Consider the following 9,919-nt stretch of genomic DNA (forward strand, 5'->3'; position numbering starts at 1 on the left):
GCACTCTCTACTCCTCTCTCTATCCCTAATTCCTACTACTTCCATAAAACACTTAACCACAATTGACTTATACAAACTCATTAGCATATATAGAAATAACTAGACAACTTGGACGAAAGAATTCAGATATCTCAAAAAGTGCGATAATTGATACAAATGAAAGGAATGGGTCATTGAAAAGAATGCATGGAAACAACACAAAGAAAACATCTCTTATATGATACAGAAAACAATGCACTTAATGTTGGCAGAGTTCAAATGAGGGGGTTTGGTCGGGATGTGTAGCTTGTATGATATCACGATTGACACCCGTCATACACCTTATAATATTATGATTGTACTGAAGGAAAACCTGAATGACCACCCCCCCCCCGCTCAGTCACCCACCCATACACTTATTACTAGATGCCCACCATGCAGCCCCCCACCCACACACACACGTTCCGTCATTCTGTTGCCTCACAACATTTGACAATGGTAATGCAAGCTCGTTACGCGTATTTACATATGAATTTACTTTGTTTTTTAAATAAAACTTGAAACTAGAAGAGTTTGACTGTTTGAGTTTTTAGAAATCTTAAAGCTGATTATATAACTACTTTCTATCAACTGGTCTGAGTGTAACGTGTAGCATGTATGGGCCAACTATTATTGTTTCTGATTCTTCTGAAAGTCTTTCGATCTCTGATCAACTACAAATTAATGATGGCAGGTTTAGCTGTCGTCTGCTTCGTCTTTAGGGAGAACGTTACTATTAATGTTATCCTATTGGAGATATTTAACTTCACAACCATTGTTTACATATACTTTGTACACGCTAAGAGTAGCGCACCATGCTTGTGTGTGTGTCTGTCTGTGTGTTTTTTCTTTAAGAAAACGAAAAGAAAGTTTTAACTTGGCGGAGTATAATAAGAAGCAAGATGATTATAATTCAGTCGGCCTATAGACCATTGTTGGAAGAAAGAGCTAACAAGCTATGCCAAGTCATTTATGCAAATCCTCCCTCAGTTGTTAAATATCTTCGCAAATAGTCACCTGGTCGGACAAAAGGCGGACTATGGTGCTCGATCCACCAGCTGTCAGCGTCCCAGTATTATTTTAGTACACTCGCTCTAAGGTAAATCCAAGGTTGCTATGGTAACGACACAAAGTGCAGGGGTATTTCGGCGTGGCCCCGCCCAGACAAAGGACGCAAAACTCCAACTCAATGTGGAACATTTAGGAATAGAATTTTGTTTACTTTCGAATTTTTTGAGATAGATTTTCCCTGTTCGGAATTTCTTTCAAGGAAGCAGTAGATAACAACAAAGGCATATATATATATATAAATATATATATATATATATATATATATATATATATATATATATATATATATATATATAAATATATATATATTTATATATATATATATATATATATATATATACATATAAATATAATTATATATACATATGTAATTATACTAAATTTCTCCAAAATAACGCTCTGGAACGTCATTCCATTTTATTACGAATAACTTAAAATTGGAGTGTTAAAAAGTATTATTTAAATTTATGGTCAAAGGCTTGCCGCCTCATATTTTGTATGGAAATATTCAAATTTTATTCATAGAATGTTATATGTTTCATAAAATAGGGCTATCCTTTGATGTCGACTTGAATATTGTGGTGAAATTTTCGCAGTAAAGAGTTAAACTTCTTAAACGCTTTTAACCAAGGCTGTATTATCTCAAAAAGGAAAACATAAACTTTGTATAAATATTTGTTTATTAAAATTTTAAATTTTCGCATAATGCAACTAACTTGATATATACATTTTTCTGCAAAGACTTCCTCGCTAGAAAGGAACAAGATTAGTTTTATTGTATTTTATAATATGTTGAGAGCCAATATTGAAAACAAATTGTTGGTTTACGATATGACAAAGAAGATAAAGTACTTTGAAAATTCTTTACCATAAAACGATTTGAATCAAAATTAGTTTGTTTCACATATAAATACTACTTGCTTTACAATTTCCATAAATTAAATGGTAAATAAAGAATTTTAGATAGTCAGGTCAAATAGGAAAGGGAAAAAGATATCATTTTTCGGTACTATAAAAATATGGATAAATGAGGGAGAAATATCCAACTATAAGAAACAAGTTCTTGGGATTAATAAAGACTGATGTACTTCTTGAAAAAAAAAACTTTAAAAATGAAAGAATCGAGTTTCCCATTTTCATTTATTAATGCAGTCCGCATCATTGTAATAAATTCAAGAGAAAAATAACTAATTAAAATATCGTAATTTCGTATAATTTATGGCTTAGCGATGTAGGGCGGTGTTCAGTGAAAGAACTAAAGATCATCAGTTCGCAAACTATGTTTCACGTTTTCAAGAAAACAAAACGAGAAAGAAAAATTACTCAATCTGAAAAAATATAGGAAATAAATTATAATTAAATAAGCAACATCTTCATTAATATGATTTCATTTTCTCCCCATTTTGACCACCTTTTTGATACTTTCTTTTAAACTTTCATATTATTTCTTTCCTTGTATATATAGTACACGGTGTGTTTTTGTCGCTCACCGGCCTGGTTGGTTCAAACATGGAGCTATAAACAGTTTATAGCTCCATGGTTCAAATAATCATTTCTGCTCTTTCTTACTCTTTCTAGTAAACCCTTTCTTCACACAGTCGGAAAGCAAGTTGACACAATCATTCCTGTGTTACATGGCTATATATATATATATATATATATATATATATATATATATATATATATATATATATATATATATATATATATATTGTATCATCACGCAATGGAAGAAAGAGGATTTTAAATCTCTATAATTGACGGTAATTTCGACCTAGTTTAAAATATCAATAAACGGACAAGGTTTTCCAACAACCACAAAGTATCATCACCAAATTTTATCATACCGGTATAAGTAGTTTAGTAAATGGAAAACACCCCCTCCCGCCAACCCCCCCTCCCCCTGTCTAGTACAAAATCTGCCCGCACTCTTCCATTGTGAACGAGCTATAAATTAATTCTGACATAATATAGAAGAGTTTATGCGTTGTGGATCAGTACACATTTGATAAACCATATTTTAATTTCAAGTGACCATACCGTATAAGAGCTCTTTCATTTTAATTTCTAAGCAATGGTTTCTTATAAATATAACCCAGTCCTTCTTCACTTTCGACTTGTCCACGGGATCGAATAACATCCTCTCTACCCATATCAATGTACAACCATGCGTGGCAAACATGTTTATATCCTAGCCTCTAATTACCACCACACATGCATGTATGTTTTCTCCCTCTTATATTCTTAAAGGTATTCATTTCACGAATATAAAGTATGCGCCTAATGCTTAACCAAAAAAACCAAAAAATGTTCCCTGTATACATTTTCTCCGCCAGTCACTGTTAGCATGTAACCTGTTCACCGTTAAAAACATATGAAAATACGACCTAAGCCTACGAGCCACAATATAAAAGCCAACATTATTTTCTTCATTTATTTTTTCAACAGCCGAAGTAATTAACTTTTAAACTTCGTAAAGTGCGAACGTTACGGGACAAAAAGAAAATGTCGACCTCGTGAGAAAGAGGTGAAGAGAGAGAGGGAAAGAAAGAAAGGAAGGAAGAGAGAGGGGGAGGTGGGAGGGGGGACTGAGAAAATAGTATCTACCTACATATTTCAATACCTCAGAAAGAGAGACAACAAATTCTGATAAACCGATCGTGAATCACAAAGTAACAAAACATACCAACCTAAGTTCAACCCCCCGCTCTGCCGCTTGCCTTACGACCGATCTAAGTATAAAACTTTATGGTGTTTTCGACTCGCGGAGAGCCGATCCGCTGTCACCGTTGCTAACAAAAAAAAAATATTAAAAACGCTAGGACAAACGACAAATCTAAACCATTGATAATCACATTGTCAGGACAAATTTTCCCACGGGAGGAAAGATGCGGGTAGCCGGCTGTAGCCCGTAACTTTTGCTGCTAGTTATTAGTAAGGAGAAGTTGAAAATGAGAGAACTGGAAGAAAGGAGAAGAAGGAGAAGGGAAAGAAATATTAACGATTGTCATGTGCAGGAACCAAAAAGGAAGAAGCAAGTTTACTCTGTCTCTCTCTCTCTCTAAGTCTCTTTGAATAATTGCAGAATTAAATCACAAAGAAGAATAACGCAGTGGGCATGCAATGTTTAAATGCGCCTTAGTACATTTATAAGGTTTCATATTACAGTATACTTTGAAAACGTATTTGTTAGAATGAAAGCGTCGTTAACTGGGATTAAATATATAGACAAGGATATTGATGGAATGAAGGGGGAGGGGGGGGGGAGGGGGACAGGTGGTGGTAACCTGAATGAGAGAATTTAACTCCCTGCCTCTCTGTTTATGTGACGTATGAGGCATTTGCTCCGTTGGAACAAAGGAAAGTTGGATACATAACGGACAAGCATCGGCACAGATGGACAGGTACAAACAAGGCAAAAAAGGTGGGAGGGGTGGAGCGGGGGAGCAGGGGGATGTAGGTGGAGATAGAGAGAGATGGAGAGAGAGAGGTGGAGAGGGAATTACTTGACATTATGAGAAATACCAGAAACGAACGCTACACGACAGAGTAACCACGGGGTTGAGAATTCACAAACTGAAACCTGTCCACTTGTTCTTTGTGTAAGAGACTAGCGGTAAATAACAAAGACGTACATATGAGAACAGCGGGGGATTGATACGGCTCATAAACCTTTATACCGAGCAAAGCCCCAGGGGCTTACTAGTCGCTCAGCCACTATATCAAGACTCTGTCAATGATTATGTTATAATATCTCAGAGTTAATTGGCGAAATGCACTTGAATTTTTTTGCGGGATATGAAAGATTTAGGACCCAGTTTGTTGGTATGTATGTATATATATATATATATATATATATATTTATATATATATATATATATATATATATATATATATATATATATATATATATATATATATATATATATATATATAAATATATTCTCAATTTCAAATTGTTTCAAGTACATGATGTTCCGTTTCGGTGAACAGGGATATCTTAAATGGATTGACTAAAAGAGAAAAAAGGAGAAATAATTAGGGGTGAAAAATCAAAATAAAAAATTGAAGATAAAAGCATTTAATTTTCCTGACGATACTTTTCGTCAATCTGTTATTCATCAGCGATAAATAAATAAGAAGAAATGAAAATTAACCATTTCTTAAGTAATGAGAATAATTAATAATAATAATAGTTAAAAACAATAGTAGACCAGTCTTTAAATTTAATCTTGAGAGTGCAATTTTATTTTGGCTATATATCAAAAAGTGAAAATTGAGATTTATAAAGATTCAGCTAATAATGAGCATGCACTTTCATAGGGAAGATGAGATATTGTAGTTCCTCTGTCAGTTGGGCTATATATACGGCTATTTCAGTTGCCATGGTAGGGTACCCCAGAGTCATCGGAAGTCCATGACATGAGGGAGGGGTCAATGCGTGTGTGTGTGTGTGTGGGTGTGAGCCATTGTGTCAGTCAGCTGCGTGTTTTCCAAGTTTGTGTCAAAACTCCTCCGAAACGACTTGACCGATTTTCTTCAAGCTTGGTGGGAATGTACCTCAGGGTGAACCCTTGTGTCTCGCAGCTCCCATGAACCAAAGGCCAGAAGTCAAAGGTCACATTTAATTAAAATTGATTTCTTCCACCCTTTCTTTCTCTTTTTCAAGGAATGGAAAAGAACTATCAAATTAAATGGTTGCTATGGGAACCGATGCCAACGGCCACGTGGTTTAAGTGTCAAATGTATATTTTATACCGGTACCTACTCCTTAGTTACCGGGTACGTGCCTAGTGGAAAACGCGGAGCATAAGCCTAGCTTATAACTTGTAACGGCGTGCACTGTAAAAACACCTGGGTCATTTTGTGTGACCCATCTGCTGAGTCAGCCATACTGTACCCAGAAATGGGTCGTATTGGTTGAGTTATTACGCAAGATTGTTTGAAATTGTGAAATAGCTCGATGAAAGTTTGACTTTTTGCACTGGGTCATTCTAAAAGACTTTTCTCATTGGATAAGTTATGTCATGTGACCACTATCAGCGATTTTGCATGACGCCTTTCGTAGACAACAGCTGAACACCGTCACACAAATCTACAAACCATACGTAAATTCAGGACCAAGAAGGCAGTCTTAGTTGAATCAAAAACTTTGATGGGCTCTGAAAATGGACACGTTTGTTAGTTCCATCCTTGATAACTTGGGTTTGCCAATGTAAATACCAATATTCAAAGGTAAATATACGCCAAAGTATGCTGACTAGTTCAGGCCACAGGCGCTCGCAACGTTAATTATTTAAATACTATATTATAGTATGCCATTGTAGATATGATGATAGGCTAGGCCTAAGTAACATGTTATTAGTGCTGCGAGCGCCGTGGTTCAGACAAGCCCATAATTACCCTGATACAGTGATACTGATAGTGATACATAGATAGCTGTAATGTTAGACCTAACGTTTGGTCTTTGATAAAGCATAGGCCTAACCTCACTACGTAAGTTTAACTAAATATAACGTTAGAGGCTAAGACTAGTATAATGCTACTTGTTAATAGCTATCTTGCTGAACAGAGAGTTAACAGTGTGCTATTAAATGTAGTAAAACAGTAGTATAATCAGACTTTTTAGTGGGGGTGGGGGAGAGCTGAAGGGTAGCAAGGAGTCTGTGCAAGGGGAGGGGGACAAGATATGGGGAAGGGGTGTAAGAGGAGGGATAAAATTTTTGTATTTAAGGGGTGGACAAGATGTAAAGTGGTTCATCATTTCTATCTTACTAATTTACTTGTATGTCAATTTGGGGGGGGGGGGGATGGGGTGACCAATTGGGGGCTTTTCCCCTACTGGTTATGCCACTGCAGTAAAATATGATATACTCCAACAAACAGTCTTTGCCAAGACTATAGTCGGTGTAATTGAACAATTGAAGTTAACTATATATGTCCTATTTTCATCTGTGGACTATAGGAAGCATGGTTCCCAAAAGCCCATGGGAAACATCCTGCTACAGGCTATGCTACTGACTATCTTGAGGAAAGATTGCCCGAAAACGATCCCATGCCTTTAAGAAACAAGAAGCAACACCGAAAGAAGTAAAGAAGCCTACAACTGTAAAGTTCAACATAAAAACAGATCCAAAAGGTACTAATACCATTATCTTGAACAGTCTACATACAATATACTCAGTAAGGGATATGGGTCAATTTCTTTTAACTGTGTAGGCTAAGTAACTGATATTCCTACATCCTCAGTCATTCCTACTGGTATGTAATTAAATCGCATAAAATGTCATGATGATTTTTCACTTATTACAGTCAGGTGCCAAGTTAGGTTGCTTGAACCTTAAACTTAGTATGTAGGTAGCCCTTTGTGATTAGATGATCCCTCTATTTTTTCATGGAGGTCCAAGATCATTTGAGGTCAACAGAATCTTAAATCTGCTATGGTAATGATTAAAGTGAAAAGATTTGCTAATTATTTAAATTAGTGACAACAGAATTAAGTGTGCATTGAAAGCAGCAATTTATTTTCTTTCTTCCAAAGGTTGGGACCAATCTTCCTCAATTCATGGAAGATGAGCTTAAGCAAGATAGAACTCAAAAGCAGCCATTCGTCCTTGCATTTGGTGATAAAAGGTATCCGACTCAGTCATTTGTGATCATCGAAGGGGTTGCTCTGCCAGCAACAGATTTGATTGCAGCTTTTGATATTTCTTTCAAATCATTTTACGTGTTTGACATAGCCTACCCCTGCCAGTGTCAAACAACCTGGGAATTTATACACAAATTCCTCATTAAGGTTAGTGAAGGGAAAGGAAAGGATTCGACATCCCCTTCAGTAAGAAGCCTACATGCTTTTTTAAGTAGTCAGTAAGAGAAAAAAAGGTATGTAAACAACTTTGTCAAAAGCAGTGTTTAATATGATTTATTTGTTTTTTTTATACATTGTAACCTTTTATCGTATAATTTTCTCAAACCACATATAAGGGATATGAACATATCTCCTGTAAACCTTGGGCAGTGCAACATTAGGTTAACACTTAGTTCATGGTCATTAACATGATGGGATGATTACATGAGGTTTTTTTAATTTACATAATGTGACAAAGTTGTTTGCTATTAATGTTTGCATGTTATATTACCTTGAACAAGGTTTAAGTTTCATTTGGTATTTGTTATTGTTAAGTTTAGAGGGACTAAAGAAGCAGAACTGCCTCACAAACAGTGGTGCAGAACTAGTGTTCCACCATACATCATACATGCACAAATAGCCAAAAGCATGACTGATGTACATTTTTTGCCTGAGCAACTGAAAATTTAATACATATTGTAACATATTGGTGGTGCAAAAATATTTATTCACAGTGTTTCCATTTATTGATGACTTTTCAGTGATTATAAGTCTTGTACTGTATGTTATAAACAGCTTTTCCTCATTCAAATCTAATGCTGTTTTGGTACAAGAACTACTGAGGAAATTATCACCTTTGGGATATGCTTGCAAGATTTTATTAATTGGCAGCTGGCCATAGGGTTTGTCTTGCCCCACCAACCCACTGCAAAATATCTTTGATATTGTCTTTGACTTTTGACCATGACAAAGCCCCCACCAAACATTGAGCTTTCCAAAATATTTGATTTCTTACAGCCACCATTGATGTACTACATGTCTTCTTTGTATACCTAACATTTTATACAGTTGGTAACTATGGAATGTTGTTTATTTATATTCTTTAAAAACAATTAGAAATGCTAGCTAATAATCAAATTACTACAGTGACTAAGGATATAAGTAGAGAGTGAGTGCATGCTCCAGTCTTGATTAACTTAATATTACAAACACTGCAGCAAACCTAGCTGTGAGATCAACAATTAAAGTCTTTCAAGTAGTACAGAACATATTCCTCAGTGAACTAAAGTTTGTGCACATGAATAAATGATCAGTTGTTTTAGTTAAGTATGTCAGGATTTTAAGGAACATTGCTTAGTTTCCAATGATTCTCAATTGGTACATTAGCCTTAGCCTATGTTCTAGTGTTCATTGTTTGTTTAGTTTTATGGGTATCACATTACTCTGATTTTTACTGTTACTATGATGTTCTAGTTGGAATAAAACAAAATGAATATCGATAATTATATGTGAAATAGAAGATCTTGCATGCTTTATTGTAACACCACTTTGTGATTTGAATAAATTAATTTATCATTAGGAATCGAAGTCTTATGTCATTTCTTTTATAGACTTCCTACAACTGCAAATGTAAATTCAGCTTTTGACCCATTTACGTGGTCAATTTTTTTGACCCAATCTGCTGGGCTGGTGGAGATTGCACTAACCACTGGGTCAAAAGCTGGGTCAAACTAGCATATGGGTCAAAGTAGCGTATGGGTCAAAATAACCCAGTTTTAGGTCAGATGTCAAATGACACAGATCCTTGGTCAAATTGACCCAAACCTGGGCTGGTGGAGATTCCACTAAGTTGCTGGGTCAAATTTGGGTCAAAAAATGACCCAAGTGTTTTTACAGTGTGCATGAGTACGCGCGATATATATACTGCATTGTGCCTATGCGCGTAGCCTAGGTCTATTCCCTGCTTTGAAGCGCGCAAGCGGACAAGGTCGGCCTAGTTTATGTATATAGTTACCCTTCACGCGACATTAGAATTTCACTAATTGACAATGAGTGGTAGCCTTTCTAGTGTTAATAGTTAGTATAAAATGGACCAAAAAGAGAGAGGAAAGTTTCACAATGTTATCACTGTTAAAGTTGATTTTGGAGTCAGGACTCCAAGCTTAGTCTTGTTCAGTGGAGAGTTCACAAAATAATGTAGTC

General features: G+C 35.6%; 1 long non-coding RNA gene across 1 annotated transcript; it reads left to right on the forward strand.

Moving 5' to 3' along the window:
* The first annotated feature begins 5,931 nt into the window (after positions 1 to 5,931).
* On the forward strand, positions 5,932 to 9,609 carry LOC139971042 (uncharacterized). Its single transcript, XR_011794301.1, has 3 exons — positions 5,932 to 6,324; positions 7,055 to 7,228; positions 7,631 to 9,609. It is a non-coding gene; the product is annotated as an uncharacterized lncRNA (long non-coding RNA).
* The last annotated feature ends 310 nt before the right edge of the window (positions 9,610 to 9,919 follow it).

This window comes from Apostichopus japonicus, chromosome 8 (assembly GCF_037975245.1).
Source record: "Apostichopus japonicus isolate 1M-3 chromosome 8, ASM3797524v1, whole genome shotgun sequence".
Taxonomy (NCBI): domain Eukaryota; kingdom Metazoa; phylum Echinodermata; class Holothuroidea; order Aspidochirotida; family Stichopodidae; genus Apostichopus; species Apostichopus japonicus.